Raw genomic sequence first — 19,956 nt, forward strand, 5'->3', positions numbered from 1 at the left:
TAGAGGAATAGAATGACTGTTATAAAATTTCCCATTCAGGAAAGATAAGAATGGGAAATATACAGAAGTCACTATCCAACAGCAATTTCAAGTGCTGCTGGTCAGAAATTTCTTAGACTCCATTTTTCTTCTTAACCAAAGGTCCTTGGTTAGTCTATCTGGCATCTCTTGGCTTTGCTTGCTGAGAAATACTCCCTAATCCATATTCTCTGTGACTCTGACTTTGCCCATAGGATTCTTAGTCCACTCTCCCCCTTGTATCAATGTACTCTCCTTGAGGATGCAAGCTTTCATAGATAATGCAAATTAGGGGGGCGAGAGATTGCTTTCAGTTGGGGGGACCAGTGATGGACTCATAGGGATGAATTTTCCTATAAAAAAAAAAGTAAAAGTAAGAAGAAAGAGTCAGTATTGTTCCTTCTGCGGATGTCAACATTTAAGAGTTACATGGAAAATGAGAACCTGATGAAGAAGAAGAGGGAGAGAAAATGGTCAAGAATAGAAACGAAACCATCAAAGTATAATGCCATATATCGCAAGAATAGAGAATTTCAAGAAGGAGATGTGTCTCCAAACATATAGTTTCAGAGTAGTCAGAAAATATACAAACTGTCATGTCCTTACATTTAGTAAATAGAAGTCATTTGAGACCTTTCAAAGCAAGAGCAGTTTCAATGGGGAGCTGGGCCCCAACCCAATGTGATGGGGTAGGAGGAAGTAGAGATAGCAAGTTTGAACCTGATTTTGAAGAGAATGGGAGGTAAAGGAGACAAACAGGGAATTTAGATTGACTGAAATTCTCAGAATTTTGAAAAAAGAAAACTTGCCACACCATAGAAATAGGGGAGAGGTCATATACACTACTTGGGTCCTTCTCTTAGGGCTGGATCATTTGATGTTTATTTTTTTACATGTTATTTTCTCTCCTATACCTAGACTTGCCCTTTAAAAAGAGTTCTGTTCATTTTTTCAGTGTTCAAGTAATTTGTTTGAAAAAAACAGGGTACAAATAAAATTGAATTTCACATTTGTTTGTATTCATATAGTGTCATTCTAAAAAGCATGAGTTACAAGTATGGAGTCCTTACTTTGGATGTTAGACACATAATAAGAATGATAATTTATGACATGGAACATTTCCTCATATTAATTCTTAGTCACTATAGGTTAACTATGGATGAATAACATTTTAAAGTGTCAGCATGAGATCCATTACCTTTCTGAGAAGTTGGTAATTGAGATAATTGGCTTGGACTCCAAGTTTTCCCCCAATTTAAAATTAGTTGGAACATTTTCTCAATTCAAAATAAGTTGGGAGGCATATATATTGGATTGGATGTTAAATATTTAATAAAAGAGTATCAGTCAATCACTAGTCCCAGACATTCCACTGAGATACAAGCCCTTATATAGGTCTTCAAGTTATGATTCTAGAACCGTATGTCCTATCACTCAGATAAACCTTCATTAAGAATGTATAAGCAACTTTTTTTTCATACTTTGAAATAGTAGTGAAATACATGAACAGATAGTTCATTCCATGAATATATATTGAGTACCCCATATATGCAATGCACGGTGTTGATCCTTTGGGGATAAAAATATACATCAAATTTAAATTCTGCTTTCAAAGAGCTTACAGTTTAATGGGAAAAATTAGACATGTTTATGAAATTCATAAGGCCCTAATATAGGAGCAGGCAAAGGGCCCTGGAACTTAATATGATCAAGTTAAAAGTCATCAGTCCTATATTTAGAAAACCAACAAAAAACAAAATAAAAAAAAAAAGACCACACGATTATGGTAGCAAATACACACACACACACACACACACACACACACTCCTCTCTCTATATTTTTAACAATGTGAACTTGGTAGACTACTAATATAAAATGGTTCTATTTTCTCCAATCACTTCTGTTGTGTCCTGTTGAATTTCTTACTTATATCACTTAAAAACACCTTTTGCCTATCTCATATTTTCTGGTTACTTTCAGTTATTAAACTCTCAGTCTGGGCCAGTATGAAGACTTGATATCATATCCAGTTTATCAAGGACCATCTCCTTTTCTTCCCCTAGCACCAAGCAGACATATGCTTCAAAGTCTCCTTAATTCCTTTTCTCAGTGGGGAATGGATGTGACAGGATTGGGGAGGGTTGTGGTTTGCCTCTAGATCACCACCTTCCCTTCCCTTTTCAGGGTGTCCAGCTGGCCTCTTGGGTGTACTGGGTGAGCCAGGAGGAAGTATAGGAGAGATTGCATTCTTGTTTTATATAACTAGTTGCCTGTTTGTATTGGGAGGGCAACCTACTCTTGCCCCAGCTCAGTGTGGTTCTGTCCACTGGTATTGGCTCCTATTTATGTGGTGGTTTCTGTGGAGATGGTGAGTATTGTTTTCTTGGGGTGGCACTCAACTTCAAAGGACAGGACCATCTTTGGGCCGTTTGGGGCTGTGGTGCCAATCTCCTTTCCTATTGGAGAACCTGGCAGTTTCACAGCTCATGTTTTCACGTCCGTGCTTCTTCACAAGGAACCATGGCAAACTTCTGTTTCTGTCCTCTGTATCCTCTCCCACAAGAGTGGGAGGGAACCTTGTGTGGGGTTGCTGCCCATTTTCATCTCAGGCCCACTATACCATGTTCCTTTTTGCCCTATGTTGCTCCAGGAAACTTTTCTTTGGAAATAACTAGTCCAGAAGTCAGCCAAAGTGTCTAAGTTCATACAAATGTATCGAGTAATCCAATATCCTAAGGGAGCCAAAAATAGTGAAGGTTGAACATCACCTCAGGGTGATTAAACAACAGCTAAGCTGGTTCTGCCACCCAAACTTTCAACCTCACCACTTCTGCAATTCAAATTGAGAGAAAGGAAAAGAAATGGAAGAAATGACCAGGGTCACAGGTAAAGGTTACCTTGTTCAAGGTAAATGGGGGTTTCTGCCTTCTGAAACCAAATGAGCAGGACCTCAAAGAGAATCATTTTTCTACTTCAAAGGCAGAGTCAGAATGGGCCTGCAAAATCTGGAGGCTCTTAAGTACCCGCCCAGAGAGTAAGGCAATGACCTCCTTTTCTACAGGCAAATGACTCTTAATCCTGGGTTCTGGTTAATTCTATGAAGGTAGGAAAGGTCTCACTCAACATCATGTTGTATAGAGAAGAATTTAAATGTCACCCATATTTCCAGTATCTAACTATGGACATTTATGTTATTTAAAATGTCTTTTAAAAAATCTTTAACAGGGCGGGCCGCGGTGGCTCAGCGGGCAAGAGTGCTTGCCTGCCGTGCCGGAGGACCCCGGTTCGATTCCCGGCCCCAGCCCATGTAAAAAACAAACAAACAAAATATAATAAAACAAGAAAATGTTTAAAAAAAAAAAAAAAAAAATCTTTAACAATTTAGATATATTGCTTATTGGATTTGTTACCCTTTTTTTTCAATTAAAATTGTAGGACAATGATTTTCTCATGTTATTACCAATTATTTACAAAAAAAATAATTTGCAATACAAGAACATCTTCCATTTTGTATTTGATATTGATCATTGTATTTACTGATCAATCATTACTTATTTAACAGTTTTAGGTCATTTAGATTATTTGGGATTTTAAAGAATACTGTAAATAAAGCTTAAGATAATGGGAATCTTTGGGTATATATACTTTTCCTTTTTATTTGTTCATTCTATTTATTTGAGCAATAATACCTATTTCATGAGTGATAGCAGAAATTACTGAGCTTTTGTTTCTCAGGAACTTGGAAAATATATCATATTAAATACAAGTGTAATTTGGTATTGGTTATACTGCTAAATGCTGTCAACTCTGAGATTCTTCCTGTTGGTTATACCTGGCTTTATCTCTAAGCTAATTTTCAGTGGAATACTTTTATTTTTAATATTTCATTTTCATGGTTTGGCAGGAAGCGATATATTTATTTTTGCAGTAGGGATTTGGCAAAGCTTTCTGAAAATCTCACAGTCATGCCAACCAATTTATAATCTTTGTGATCCAAGACCATGATCATATCCCTGAATTTCAATAATTTGGTAAATTTGGAGGAAAATTCATGAGTGCTTTTTTTTGGAAACCTTGTTGGAGGCCTCTAATTAGGCTCCTTTCTTTTAATGAGTTCTTCTAATGGCATGGTTAAACTTGAACATTTATAATTTTTTATGTGTACCCAGGGCTTTTACTTTAATAATGATTTTCTGTCTGATTCTGAAATTAAATGAAACAACATATTTGAAAGTATAATGGCAAATCTCTCTGCTCCTTATCATACCATAGGGGTGTCAGGTGTGTGCAGCTTATCAGTGAATTGAACAAATGAGAAGAAAGAACATATTTTGAGAGCATGAACTGCCCAGCAGTTAATCTCTAAAATAGACAAATACCGGAATGAACTTTTCACTGACAATTTCCCCCCTTTATACCCGCAGAAAAAAAAGAAGGTCTTAAAACATTGAATATGAACAAATAGATTTATAAAATACAGGGCTCATGCCGTAGACATCTATTCTTAAAATGGATTAGAAAAACTGATCCATGAGGCTCCTTACTGCTGCATTCCTTCATAATAATTTCCTAGGCATTTACATTCACTGGGTGGCGGTGGAATCCTGATTGTTTTGGTTTCCTAGGCAGCCTCAAAGCAAAAACTATGAAATGCATCAGGTTAAACAATGGGGATTTAGTCGCTCATGGTTTGAGGCTGGGAAAATGTCCAAATCCAGGCATCATCAGGTAATGCTTTTTTTCCAAAGACTGGCTGCTGGCAATCCTTGGCTCCTCTGCCACATGGCAAGGTGCATGGCGATTCTGCTGGTCTCTCCCTTCTCTTCCAGGGTTCATTGATTTTAGCTTCTTGCTTCCATGGCTTACTTTCTCTATGTCTGAATTTCATTCCACTGATAAAGACTCCAGCAGTAAGATTAAGATGCATCATGACTGAGGTGGGACACACCTTTACTGCAGTAGCTTCACGAAATGGTCTTATATATAATGGGTTCCCACCCAGAGTAATGGATTAACTTTATGAACATGTGTTTTTCTGGAGTACAAACAGCTTCAAACCAGCACACTGATGAAAATGAAATGTAGATATTGGCATAATTACATAGCTTAGCATCAGTTAGAATTGTAGTCACTGGTTGAGCATAATGAACTCAAATGGACCAGGCTATAGCGCAGATGGACAGATGCTGGAAGATACATGACCTAAAGGAGCCACATTAATGTATGAAGGGGATTCTCATGGACAACCACCAGAGAGGATGGATGTAATGATAGACGGATGATTTGGACTTTCAGCAGAATAGTTAATGTAATTTCCTAGGGCTGGATGCCACAGCAGGTAGGATCTACGGGGAGGAAAAGATCTAAAAAAATAAACAGAAGACATAGTGGGAAAAAACACTGGAAATTAAAAGAACCACGTTATGGTTCAAGCCCATATCCCAGGTTGTTTTCCCAGGATAGATTTGTGTTTCTCTTTGGGAAAGTGACATAGGGATGGAAAAACCCAAACTCTGCTGTTTTCTTATATCCTGAGAACATTTTTTGGATCATTCAAGTCTCTTAAGTTGGAGGAACATTATCTTTTCATTTGATTTTGATAGGCTAAATATACCACACTACTTAATGATTTTACTATATGTTTATGATGCCATCTAGTTGAAGCAAAGCTGACTCAAAATATTCTATTGAATTGCTCCTGGTCTCCTTATGTCTTAGTTTGCCAGGGCCCCTATATTACTACCACAGACTGGTTGGCTTAAGCAAGAGGAATTTATCATCTTCACGTTTTGGAGGTTAGAAGTCCAAAACCAGGGTATTGGCAGGCCCTGCTTTCTCTGAAGTCTGTAGTATTGTATAATTCAATCTCTGCCTCTCCCACATGCCATCTGTCTCCTCTGTCTTTTCCTTACTATTCCTACTGTGTCCAAATTTCCTTTGCTTATAAAGATTCCAGCCATTTTGGACTAATTGTGACATAAAAGCTAATTAAAAGGCCCATCCTGATTCAGTCTGACCTCATCTTAATAGACTCTTTGAAGATATTATTTACAAATGAGTTTATATCCATGGGACCTTGGTGAATATGATTCAATCCACACCACTTTGTATTTTATAACGGGGTAGGTGGCTAGTCAAGGAAACTCACACATTCGAGGACTCTTTTATGGGTCTGCTGAGGTGGGTGAAGTAAGCTTAGAAATAGCTAAATCAGAGTCAGGCTGATGTAGAAGTGATGTTGTAGATGTGGATGCAGACTCTTCACCATGCTTCCTTTGATAGAAATCTATGGATGATTTAGTCAAATCTGGCCAGATATGCTGATGAAGCAACATTCTCTTACTATATTCTCTGCCCAAGTTGAATTCCTTAGATTATGGTTAGCTTATTAATTTTAAAGTAGAGATCTCCTCACAAAGAGATGGAAAAGTATGTACCCTGTCATGACTACCCTAGAGTCAGATATTTAGAAAACAAACAATAATACAAAAGTTTTTGTTGAGTGAGGGATAGAGAGGCACAAAAGCTGGAGGGGGTTTTCAGGGACAGCTGTAGTATAGAAGGTCTAGATTCTCCTGTGTAAATGGTATGTATGTTTACTCTTAACATCCCTTTACCCATGCTTCCAGCCTGTGATCATAAAGACAAATTGTGACATAAAAGTTAATTAAAATCTGAGAGGCAATGAAAAGAGAAATTAAATTCTGCACAAAATGCAACACAACAAAAATTGTCGAAAATGAGATGAAGAAAAAATTTAATAAAGAACAAGCAAAAGAAATAAAGATAAAAATGTATAGAATTATTGAATTTAGAAATCAAGTGGATAAAACTTAAAAAGAATAAAATAAAAGTGAAAGAGAATGAGCAAATCATTGTTTATTTCTAAATAAAGGAAAGTAAAGCCAATAAGGGAAAAAATAAGGGAAAGTGCTGATAAATTAAGAAAAGCAATAGAAAGAATTCAACATAAAAATGTATGATTTAAAACAAAGGATAAAAAGAAAAAACATAAAAGCAGGAAGTTTGAAGATGAGAAAGATGGATAGTAAATACACAAAAGGAAAAGCAAAGTAGCATAATTGAGCAAGAAGTTGTAGTAAAAGAATGCTGAGATGTAAAGCGCAAAACTTCAAACTTCTAATGACAAAATATACCATGAGTGAAATAAGAGAAGGAAAGAAGTCCAACCAGCTGGAAGCCAGCAAGTGGCAGGAATCTTTAGCAGAATGCTCTGAGTTGGAAACAATTTTCCATTGTGTCAGGTCCAATTTAATAGAGTCCCTAATGAGTAGAGAGCTGAGAGACTGAGGAGAGAGAGAGGCAGGGAGAGCAAGCTTTTAGGCTACTACTTTACTGCACACCTTGGGACCAGAGCCCATATCAGGATTTATCTGAAATTAGTGCAGGGGGAGGGCCCTGAAGGCCTCGTCAGCCACTTGTGTGGGCTGCCGGGCCCTGCAAATGCCAAGGCAAATTTAAGTGAAACAGATGTAATTAATCCCTGATTATCCATAGCTATGGAAGAAAGCATTAGTTAAGTAATGTAAGATAATTTATATCTGACTCAGATGTGTTTTTATTCTTTTAAAAATGATCCACATCCTTTTCTGCATTCCTTCCCAGAGGCCATTACCATTAACCCTTTCCTGTGTTTCATTCTTGACCTCTATGAATTTAAAATACTTACACATATCGTAGTATAAGATTTTGTGCATATACAATAATAACAGCTAACATATGAAATGTTTATGATGTGCGATGTACTGTGCATGGATTATACTGGTGCCATGGCCTTTATGTCTGTTAACTCATTTAATCCCTGCAGCATTATCATGTTGACTTTATAAATAAGGGAACTGAGGCGAATGAGATTAAAAAACTTGCCCAAGTTACCCTGCAAATGAGCAATGGAACCAGGATGTTCACGAGAGCTCATAAGCATCGTGATTTTCTACTTTACTTATTAGGATCATGACATTCTGATTTTCTACAACTTATTTTTACTCTTAGCGATATATTATGGTGCTCTTTCTATGCAAGTACCTATAAATCTACTTTATTCTTTGAATGGCTGTATGGTATTCTGCTATATATAATAATCTATGTAATCATTTCCCTATTTATGAACATTTAGGTGGTTTCCAATTTTGATTACCGGGCACATTCATTCCCTTTGACTGTGTTTATTGAGTACCTATGTTTTAGTTTGACTGCTATAAGGAAGCACCACAGACAAGGTGTACCAGGAACAACCATACAATCAATCGCACCTCTAGCTGGTCTCCCTGCTTCCATAAAGTGACCAGAGGAATCCTGTACTCACAACCTTCCAACAGCTCTCCGTCTTACTTAAACGTAAACACCAAAGTCTTCTCCATGGCCTAAAAAGGACCTACATGCCTTTACTGACTCCTCTATCCCACTGACTTTCTAATCACTCACCATCTCAAAGCTCTTCAGCCGTACTGGCTTCCTCTTGCCTTAGGGTCTTTGCACCTTTTGTGCCCTCTGCCTGAAGTGCCTCACTTCCTGCAGGTCTCATTCAAACGTCAACTAAGAGGACATCAGTGGTTACAGAAATCTATACATATGATAAATATGCATGGAACCACACACACACACACCACACACACGCACACACGCACGTGTAAGCTAGTGAAATTTGAATAAGGTCTATATGTAGATTGTGCCAATGCCAATTTCCTGATTTTGATACAATTCTATTGTTATGTGAGAGGTTACTATCAAGGGAAGCTGGGGAAAGTGTAAATGGTACCTTTCAGTACTATTTTTGCAACTTCCAATGACTACAATTATTTCAAAAGAAATGTTTTAAAAATTGAGAAAAAAAGATAGGTGATCAAGCACCTTGCCGTATCATATAGAGTGAAGCCCCCATGCCACCTATTCCTCTATTCTGCTCAATTCCTCTTCATTGCTGACAGAGCTGACGGATTTATTTGCTTTTATAGAGGTAATATATTTAATTGACTATTGTCCAGTTTCCCCACTAGAACATAAGTTCCATGACAGCAGTGGCTTTGTTTGTTTTATTATTAATTCCTTGGCACCAAGCAGAGTGTCTAGAAGATAACTCCCTCCCTTCCCTAAAGAAGGTTGTATATATCCCCACCTACTGTCATACAGTATATGACAATACCCTTTAGGAAGGATCTACCCCCAACCCCCACAGCTGTTAAGCTTGGACCATGTAAATTGGCTTTTGTCACCGAAATGTGTGCAGCTGTGACCTATGAAAAGCCTTAAATTAGATTGCATAGCTCAACTCAGCCTCTTGGTTCTCTTCTCTTCCTTGAGAAAAGCAGATCAGGGGGTCCTCTTTCAGTCTCAATTCTGGAATGAGAAGATGTGAGGAAAAGCCACAGCCTACAGCAAAGCCTACATTTCTCTGGTGAGAAATAAATGCTTATTGTTCTAAGCCATTACGTTTTTGTTTGCAGTTGACAAATACAGAGGTCTATTGTAACATTTCAGATGATTGTGGTTTGGAATTAATGGTAGCACTATTTTAGTATACATAAATGAGAATTTCTGTGTTTTAATTACTGCATCAAAAGCCTTGTACATTACTGTCAATTTCTCCTTCCAAATATTGTACCTACACAACCATTGATGGAGCAAAAAATACCTGTTTCCTTACCTCTTAGCAAAGGGTGAACAGTATTCATCTTTTTCCTATTTTTTCCATCTGATAGGCTACATTTATCTCATTGTTATTGTAATATACATTTCCCTGATTGCTAGAGAGATTGACCATCTTTTCATATTTCCTTTTAGGTCTTCTTTCTACCCAAACATTTATTGTCTGTTCCCAACCTACTTTTCCAGCTTTTCTCCCATTTCTGCCATTGTTCTCCAGTTTAATAATAATACCTTTGATTGAATATCTACTGTGTGCCAGAGAGATCCTTAAATCTCTTGTACGTTGTCTTAGTTTGCCAGGACTGCAATGACAAATACCACGCATGGGTTGGCATAAGCAGCAGGAATTTACTGTCCCATGGTTTTGGAGGCTAGTCCAACAGAAGGTATTGGCAAGGCTTGCTTCCTCCTGGAATCCTCTGTCTCATGGCAATCTCATTCTGCTTGTGTTCATCTTCTCATTTCTGCTGACTCCTGGTTTGTACAGACTTTTGGCTTCTAATTCTGTGTCCAATTTCTTTTGCTTATAAGAACTCCAGCCTTATGGACTAAGGCCCATCCTGATTCAATTTAGCCTCATCTAAATAGGATCACTGAAGATCCTATTCACAAATGAGGCCACATCTGAACTAATAATTTTGTCTTCTAAGGTCCTATTTACAAATGGGTTCACACCCACAGAACTGAGGTTTAGGACTTGAACATATTTTTTGTGTAGGATGCAATTCAATCCCCAACACATACATTACTTAATTTAACTCTCACAACAATCTCATTGGATAGGTATTATACTGTCGCTCTTATGCACAAGGAACCTGAGGCCTGGAGATATTAAGTGACTTGCTTAGAGTTGCATAACCAAAGTTAAAGGTGGGATTTGAACTCCACTCTACTCGGACTCCAATACTTTTTCCAATTTTCATATGCACTCTGGAGCATCAGTTCCAAATGACAGATTTACAACCCGTTCCTTGAACTAGCGTCACTTCCCTTTCTCTCTGGTTTATTGCATTGCCCTCTGCCTAGGTTGACTACTGTGCTGCCCAAGACCCTTTCCAAGTCCCACCCATCCTTATAGATCCAACATATTTTTTCCTAATCATTAAATCCTAAAATGAATTATGCAGCTGAAAGTCTCTTTGGGGAGACAAATTACATACTTGAAGATATATTGGTCCAAGGCACCCAGTAGGCTTAAAATATTTGCTGAGTAGCAAAACCCTTTTAATATTATTTTATGCTGACTTTTAGCTCTTTACTCTATTGTTGTAAGGTTTTTAGTTTCTATCTTATTTTTCTTTTCCAATTTTTTCATTCTTATGCCAGTACCCTTCCATACAGTGATTGACTTTGCCAGGTGAATAAGGGAGCCTTTTCAATGTGATGTGTATTACCTTATGTCCTATTGTAGGTAGCTCACCCATTCTGTGTCCTCTCATGTCAACAACATGTCCTTTGTGTACACGTGGTACAATGACTCAAGCTACAATGATAGCAAGGACATGACATAACAGTCTGTCTAAATTTCAGTGTCTAATAATATATTCTTACACTGGGCTTTGGAGAGGAGGCTTTCACTGGATTCTGTAAAAGAAGCTTCAAGAATAGACTATACAGGAGGAGTTTCTGAAGTCTTCTGATTTCAACCAAGAAAGTGAGTGAAAGAGATAACTGACTATAAGAATTGTAGGAGGCATATGTTTATATGCACAATATGAGATGATCCACTGAAGAAAATCAAGGGAATACCCAGTTGCTACTCAGATTTTCACTGCCTCATAGCACCTTTCTCATATGTCTACTTCTCATGTTGCAAAGTATAAAGACATTATTTGTCACAAGAAATTAATAGGCTATTATAGACAAAATAGTTTCCTCTGCCTTTCTCCTACTGAGTCATTTACAAAACTGTATGCTTCCTTCCTCCTATAAGTTAGGTAAAAAAGGGCAAATAATGGATTTCTTAATGTTTTCTCCTGTGGCAGTGTGTCTGTCTTTAGCAAATTGGTATTCCTTCCCCACTCAATGGTAATGGGATCGATTCCCTGTCCCCATTACTTTATAGCCTCCACATGTCTGAAAATGTATGCATTCTAACTCCATTTTCCAGGGTGGTGAGACAGCTAGGTAGGTCTGACACACACTGAACAGGAAATAAGAAAATGCTTTTATGTGCAGAAAATGTAAGTGCCACCCAAAGTCAAGTGAGCAGGTAATTAAAAAACATCAGTTTGTGCAAACATAAAGAAAGGGTCCAGCTGGGAAATTGGAACAATTTTGAATTCAGTAGAATCTACTTCTTTCCAACGTGACTCTTAAGTTTAGAGGAATTTTTTTTGTTGAATGTTTGTATAAAATTGTGATAGGATATTCCTCTAAAAATACTGTCATTATGCCCAAGGTATTTATTTTTTTATTTGGAATTTACAAAGGGTGGCATACATCCTTTGGATTTAATACACAGAGGCTCCAACACTAGTGGAGCAATAATTCTGGGCATCTAAACTCTGAATGAATGAAATCTGAGGTTACTATGCTATTTTACTTTTCCAATTAGCATGATGGGATTTTATTTTTAATAGCAAAGATAAGCTGTAAAAGAATTCAGATTTTCTTCTTTATGATTGCTATAATATTTTGATTTATTTTAAGAGCAAGTCTTTGGAAAGCAAAATTATGAAGGAAAATGAAGTCAAATGGTGCATGGCTCTCACTATTGTAAGTCAAATAATGTTCTTATAAACAATGGTAGTTTATTTATCTAACCTCATACATTGTTCTTTATAATGAGTTTTTGGGATAATTAAACAGACTCCAATAAGCACATTAAGGTTTTTAGTAGAAACATTTCTAAAATATATTGCAAATTTTCATTGAGATTAAACTTACTGAAGATAAATTAAACTTTTCCTAGGGGTTCAGGGAAATCTTTTTTAATGTTAAAATGGGGATGAAAATGGCATTACCTCACACCGTGCTGTGAGGAAGAAATGAAGTAGTTCAGGCAAAGAGCTTGCCACATAGGAAGCCATCAATAAATGTTGACTTCTGTTGTTGCTCTGTTTACTACTCCTGTTACAGAAAAGGCTGAGACTCTGCTTGTGTTCCTGTGACAGGGAGAACTATTTGCACACATGAAAATGACCTTCAAGTTGCTAATCTTTTTGTTTTTGAAACTGTGTCAATGATTTTCTTCCTAGTTTGTCTGCTGTTCCTTTTTGATGTTACCTGGTGGCTAAGAATGTAGGTGCTAGAAGTCCCAGCTCCACCATGTACTGGCTTGTTTGAATGTAGGCAATTTACTTTACTACTCTAAGTAACAGTTTTCCTTTTATACAAAGGAGATCTCTATTCTTATTGAAGCAGCTGCGTACATTTGAAAATATGGTATTGTTATGTGATCTAGATAAGAATTTTGAGAAAATATTCTGCATCTTCAGATCATCCTCAGTATAACCTTTCTTGTATATTATGCTTTCAGTTACTTCAATTCCAAACATGCTCACTTACTGTGGTATTTTAAATTTTGTCAGAAGCAATTTATTCATTCCTTCTTATTTTTCCCAAATGCTTGATTGCTTTTGAATGTCTCCTGTATATGTTGTTCATTTTTTAGTGCTGGCAGATTTGGTATATCTGTTTTCTTCAGTTGCGATAGTTTGGTGGGAAAGTTTTCCTCAAGAGAGAAAGCATTTATGTCTCCCCATCCTTTTTGGGGGTAAAGCAGATTGGCTTCAGTGACAGTTTGGATACATTAATATAATTGAAATTGATTATATGCATCTATTCTTGAAAACAGTTACTGTTCCATTCCTTATTTCCTAATCACTCCTAATTCAAGCCTGTTTCCTCTGGTTCTTTGTTGTACTCCCATACAGCATATTGTTGCTTTTTAAAAGTGTAATATAATTAAAATGATGTATACCTTTAAAAGGAGGAGCGTTACACAATCGTGCATGGGTGAATTGAGAGGTGGGAAAACAAGTTCACATCAGCATTGAAACTCCTTGTGGGAGAAGCCACTTTCTAAACCAGTCTCTTCACAGGATAGGTGAAAATGTATGGAAGACAGTTTCACAAGGAACCCAGTCACCACTGTAAAAACAGTTGTGACATCAGGAGAAATATAAAATAAAACATAAAATCTACCATTTAATCTTTTTCCTCTGCAACGTGATTTTTAAGAATTCTCAATCTTCCATTTTCATGCCAATTCTTTTCATTTTTTAATATTTAATCATCTTGAGGCAGAGCAAGATAGTGGCATAGGGAGGTGTGGAATTTAGTGAGTCCTCCAAAGTAGCTAGTAAATAGCCAGGAACTGTCTAGAACAGCTGTTTGGGAGGCCATCCACAACCAGACACGTATCATACACCAGTCTGGAGCAGGAGGCCAAGATCACAGCACGGAACTGCAAATAAATCCCCAACCTGCAGAGTCTGACGACACCCACCCTGCCCCCCACCCCAACGGGCATGGCAGGCTGCTGGAGACACTTCCTGATGGGAAGAGGAAGCCGTCTCTACTAGAAGCAAAGGGAGGTAGCTCAACCAAGCTCCAATTAGGTTTTTTTTTATTAGATAAATTTTATTACATTTAAAATATTGACGTAGTATAAAGACACCAGTCAAGATGTCTTTAAGAATATGTCATGACATGGAAAATGCTCACCTATAATTTTAAATTAATAAGAAACACAATTCCATATACTATATATTATAGGATTCCAATTTTGTTAAATATATGTACATTAAATTTAAAAAAATGGAAAGAACTATATATATTTGTTATTCTCAGGGTCAGGATTCTAGATTATTTTCCTTTGTTCAACTTTTCTCTAATTTTAAGTTCCCAACAATGAGTTGGTTTTGCATTTGTAATCAGAAAAGAAAATGATGTTCAGGAGGACTTCCTACTCCATGTTTTATTATTAATGATATAATGAGAACTTTGCTCACATTATTATATGACCCTTCCTGATGACGATTCAACATTGGTCTTCAATCATTTATCCTACAGAAGGAAATTACAAAAGAATGTCAATCCCATCCCAGAATTAGAGGAAGCAAGACCTCAGAGCATAAGCAGTTCAAATCAGACAATATGCACCTCAAAGACTTCAAGTATGTATCATCAACCTTTTACAAACTGCAGCTTGTGGCAAATACATCATAGTTATTTATTGTGGGAATCTATCACATAAGGACAGGATATACACCTAAATTCTTGTGTTACAGAAACCACTCAATTATCCTCCAAAAAAATACATAATTTTGTTCAGCCAGCAGGAACACTGTAACTTTTTGTACACCTTCATCAAATGGCCTTGAGGAACAAAATCTGGCTTCAGAGGGAGAGGAAAGAAGTGGAGAGGAGGGGAGGCGACAATAGGGAAGGAGAGAGAAAAAGAGGGAGAGAGAAGACGGTAGGTAGGTGCAGGCATTTTTTTTTAAACTTTTTTTATTGTATAATATAACATATATACAAAGCAAAGAAAGGAAAAAAGCAATAGTTTTCAAAGCATTCTTCAACAACTAGTTATAGGACAGATCCAAGAATTTGTCATGGTTACTATACCATCCTCCTAGATTTTTCCTTCTAGTTGCTCCAGAATATAGGAGGCTAAAAGGAATAAATATTTTTTTTGTCATCTCAATTGACTTTTTTTTTCTTTTTTATGAAAAATAACATATATGCAAAAAAGGAATAAATTTCAAAGCATAGCACAATTAGTTGTAGAACAGATTTCAGAGTTTGGCATGGGTTATCCACAATTTTAGGTTTTTACTACTAGCTGCTCTAAGACACTGAAGACTGAAAGAAACTTCAATTTAATGATTCAGCAATCATTTTCATTTGTTAAATCCTACCTCTCCATAGACTCCAACATCACCTTTGATCTTTCCATCCCACTCTTTCAGGGTATTTGGGCTACGGCTATTCTAACATTTTCAAGTTGGAAGATGCTAATAATAATATAGTAAAATTATTACTATATTACTAGTGTATTAATATACTATTAATTATATTTTAATATACTATTAATAGTATATTATATTAATAGCATATTAATAGTTATAATAGATGGCACTAGCTGATATTCTGGAGAGGCTGGCCCCTCTAGGTTTCAAGACTTATCTGGTCCAGGGACCCATCTGGAGGCTATAAGTTGCTGGAAAGTTATCCTAGTAAACAGAACTTTTGTAGAATCTTATATATTGCCCTAGGTATTCTTTATGATTGGCTAGAATGGTTTTGGTTGGGGTTTGGCAAGTTATGATAAATAGCGATGTCTAACTGAAGCTTGCATAACATCAACCTCCAGAGTAGTCTCTTGACTATTAATGCTACTGATAGTTTATCAGTTACACTTATTTTTCCCCTTTTGGTCAGGATGGATTGTTGATCCCATGGTGCCAGGGCCAGACTCATCCCTAGGAGTCATCTCCCATGCTGCCAGGGAGATTTTCACCCCTCGATGTCATGTCCCATGTAGGGGGGAGAACAATGATTTCACTTGAAGAGTTTGATCTTAGAGAGAGTGAGGCCATATCTGAGCAACTAAAGAGGTCCTCCAAAAGTAACTCCTAGGCATACCTATAGGTAGGTTAAGCTACCTAAATAAGTTCACAAGCATAAGCCTCAAGATACAGGGCTTGGCCTATTGATTTGGGTGTCCCTAGTGTTTGACACAGTATCAGGAGATTCCCTGATGGTAAAGTTTAATAGTTTCATATTTTTTCTCCCATCTCTCAAGGGACATTACCAATACTTTTTGATTATCTGCTTATTATATTCTAGGATATATCCGGGTATTACATTAAGCTATACAGGAGTAAAGGCTTTCATTCTTATTATGGGCTCCCAGTGTTTCAATTGTTCAAACAAGCTATACAGAGAGGTTGAGTTAGATTATGTGCTACAGAAAATTTAGGTTCTAGACCAAATAAAGCTTTCTTCCTTTGGTCTTAAAGAATAGGTGTGGTTCTAAAATATAGACAATGTCTTCCTTACTGCTGTGTTCTGAATTATTTTAGTCCTGACCTGATAGGTTTTGTTCTTATCTCTAACTACAAGGTTATAGATACATAAAACACCCTCTCAAAATCCAGAAATAATAATTACCACTCCTGACTAAATATGTCTGCTATAAAAGTTTACAATCTAGGCCCCTGTTTTCCTAGAAGTATTTTCTAAAGGAGACCATACAATAATTATTCTATCATTTCTGACTTATTTTGCCTCACCAAATGTCCCACAGATTCATTCACATCGTCACATGCCTCATGACTTCATTCCTTTTTGTAGCAGCACAATTTTCGATAACATGTATCCATCATCGTTTGCCAATCTACTTCTTAGTCAGTGCATTCTTCAGCCACCTGCATTCATCAGGCATTATGTATAATGCCCAAAGTCCACAGTCCATCAACACTCTCAATTTTAGATCATTTTATTGTTCCCAAGAGGAAGATAACCAATAAACATACCAAATAGGAAATCTAAACTTTCCCTTAACTCTCGTCCCTCCCCCCATTATTTATGTCTGCTGTTGCTGTGGTAGTGCTGTTGTTTTCCTGTTAAACATAGCCCATAGCATGCAATAGCAGTATCCTCCCTGGACCCTGGACTTAAACACTCTTTGTACACGAATCATAACTTTGAAGTAGTTCTTGCAAGAACTAATTTATATTTCTAGTGTTTATCAGTGGGATACATACGTCTTTACAACCCCTTTCAATCCTGTTCACCTTCAATATGGTAATATTTCTTATAGACCCATTAGAGAACCTCCTTCACTTCTACCTATTCCCTTACATTTGAGTTCAACCTCATTAGCTAACCATTCACCCATCTCTAGCTTCTATGTATCTCTAAGTCCCCTATATTCTGTATTATAAGCCTCTGATTTTATCTTTACCGTGGTCATAAAAGTGGAGTCATACAGTATCTATCCTTTTGTGTCTGGCTTATTTCAGTCAGCATTATGTCCTCAAGCCTTATCCATCTTATCATGTGCTTCAGGATGTCAATTCATCTTACTGCTGCATAATATTTCATCGTGGGTATATATCAAATTTTGTTAATCTACTCATCTGTTGATGGGCATTTGGATTGATTCCATCTTTTGGTGATTGTGAATAATGCTGCTATGAGCATTGGAGTGTAAATATCTGTTTGTCAATGCTTTCAGCTCTTCTGGGTATATACCAAGTAGTGCTATTGCTGGGTCATGGAGCAATTCACTATTTAATTTCCTAAGGAAATGCCAAACTGTTTTCCATAATGGCTGTACCATTAGACATTCCCACCAACAGTGCATAATTGTCCCAATTTTGACACATCCTCTCCAACATTTATTGTTTCCTGTTTGTTTAATAACAGCCATTCTTATAGGTGTGAGGTGGTATCTCTTTGTACTCTTGATCTGCATTTCCCTTATAGCTAATGAAAATGAACATCTCTTCATGTGCTTTTGAGCCATTTATATTTGCTCATCAGAAAAATGCCTATTCATATCTTTAACCCATTTTATAATTGGGTTGTTCTTTTGTTATTGAGTTGTATGATTTCTTTATGCATACAGGATATCAAACCTTTGTCTGATGTGTGATTTCCAAATATTTTATCCTCTTGAGTTGGCTGCCTCTTCACCTTTTTGACAAAGTCTTTTGAGGTGCAGAAAAATTTGATTTTGAGTAGTTCCCTTTTATCTTTTTTTTCTTTTGTTGTTTGTGCTTTGAGTGCAAAGTTTAGGAAGCTACCTCCTATTACTAGGTCTTGAAAATGTTTCCCTACATTTTCTTCTAGAAGCTTTTTGGTGCTAGTTCTTATATTTAGGTGTTGATCTGCTTTGAGTTAATTTTTGTATAGGGTGCAAGATAAGGATCTCTTTCATTGTTTTAGCTATTGATATCCAGTTCTCCCATGCCCATTTATTGAAAAGACTATTTTGTCCCAGTCCAGTGGATTTGGGGGCCTTATCAAAAATCTGTTGATCATAGATTTGTGGTCCATTTCTTGCTGTCAATTTTATTCCATTGGTCAATACTTCTATCTTTGTGCCAGTACCATGCTGTTTTGACCACTATGACTTTATAATATATTTTAAAGTCAAGAAGTGTTCATCCTCCTGCGTCTTTTTTCTTTTTTAGGATGCTTATAGCTATTTGGGGTTTCTTTCCCTTCCAGATGAATTTGGTAACTAGCTTTTCCAAGACTTCAAAGTAGGTTGTTGAAATTTTGACTGGTACTGCATTGAATCTGTAGATCAATTTGGGTAGAGTTGACATCTTGACTATATTTAGCACTCCTATCCATGATCAGGGAATGTCTTTCTACCTATTTAGAGCTTTTTTGATTTCTTTTTGCAATGTTATGTAGTTTTCTGTATACAAGCCTTTTACAGACCTAGTTAAGTTCATTCCTAAGTACCTGATTCTTTTACTTGCTATTTTGAATGGCATTTTTTCCTTAACTGACTCCTCAGCTAGGTCATTGCTTGTGCACATAAACATTACTGATTTTTGCATATTAATTTTATATCCTGCTACCATGCTGAATTTGTTTATTAGCTTCATAAAATTAGTTAGGTAGAATTCCTTTTTCCTCATTTTTTTGGAAAAGTTTGAGCAGGATTGGTGTTAGTTCTTTTTAGAATGTTTGATAAAATTCCCCTGTGAAGCCTTCTGGCTCTGGGTTTTTCTTTGTAGGAAGATTTTTGATGACTGATTGAATCTCTTTACTTGTGATTAGTTGCTGAGATCTTCTATTTCTTCCTGAGTCAGTGTAGCTTGTTTGTGTGTTTCTGGAATTTGTCCATTTCATTTAAGTTGTCTAGTTTGTTGGCATATATTTGTTCACAGTATCCTCTTATGATTTCTTTTATTTCTTCAGGGTCTGTGAGAAGGCACCCTTTCTCATTTCTGATTTGCCTTCTCTCTCTTTTTTTCTTTGTCAGTCTTGCTAGTGGTTCATTGATTTTATTGGTTTTCTCAAAAAACCAGCTTTTGGTTTTATTAATTCTTTCTATTGTTCTTTTGTCTTCCATTCATTTAACTCTAATCTTTGTTATTTCTCTTCTTCTATTTGCTTTGGGGTTAGTTTGCTGTTCTTTCTCAAGTTCCTCCAGGTGAGCAATTAAGTCCTTGATTTTGCTCTTTCTTATTTTTTAATATAAGCATTTAGGGCCATAAATTTCCCTCACAGTACAGCCTTTGCTGCATCCCATAAGTTCTGATATGTTGTGTTCTCATTTTCATTCATTTCCA

General features: G+C 36.6%; 1 long non-coding RNA gene across 2 annotated transcripts in view; it reads left to right on the forward strand.

The window, feature by feature from the left end:
• The window catches only part of LOC143689831 (uncharacterized), a 133,500-nt gene that overhangs the window by 52,829 nt on the left and 60,715 nt on the right, over window positions 1-19,956 (forward strand). The window contains exon 3 of one of the 2 annotated variants that reach the window (XR_013178933.1): window positions 14,705-14,809. The exons of the other annotated variant lie outside the window; for it this stretch is intronic. This is a non-coding gene — a long non-coding RNA (uncharacterized LOC143689831). Of the gene's footprint in view, window positions 1-14,704; window positions 14,810-19,956 lie in introns of those variants that run through there. 2 annotated transcript variants of the gene reach the window in all.

This window comes from Tamandua tetradactyla, chromosome 7 (genome assembly GCF_023851605.1).
Source record: "Tamandua tetradactyla isolate mTamTet1 chromosome 7, mTamTet1.pri, whole genome shotgun sequence".
In the NCBI taxonomy this organism is placed as follows: domain Eukaryota; kingdom Metazoa; phylum Chordata; class Mammalia; order Pilosa; family Myrmecophagidae; genus Tamandua; species Tamandua tetradactyla.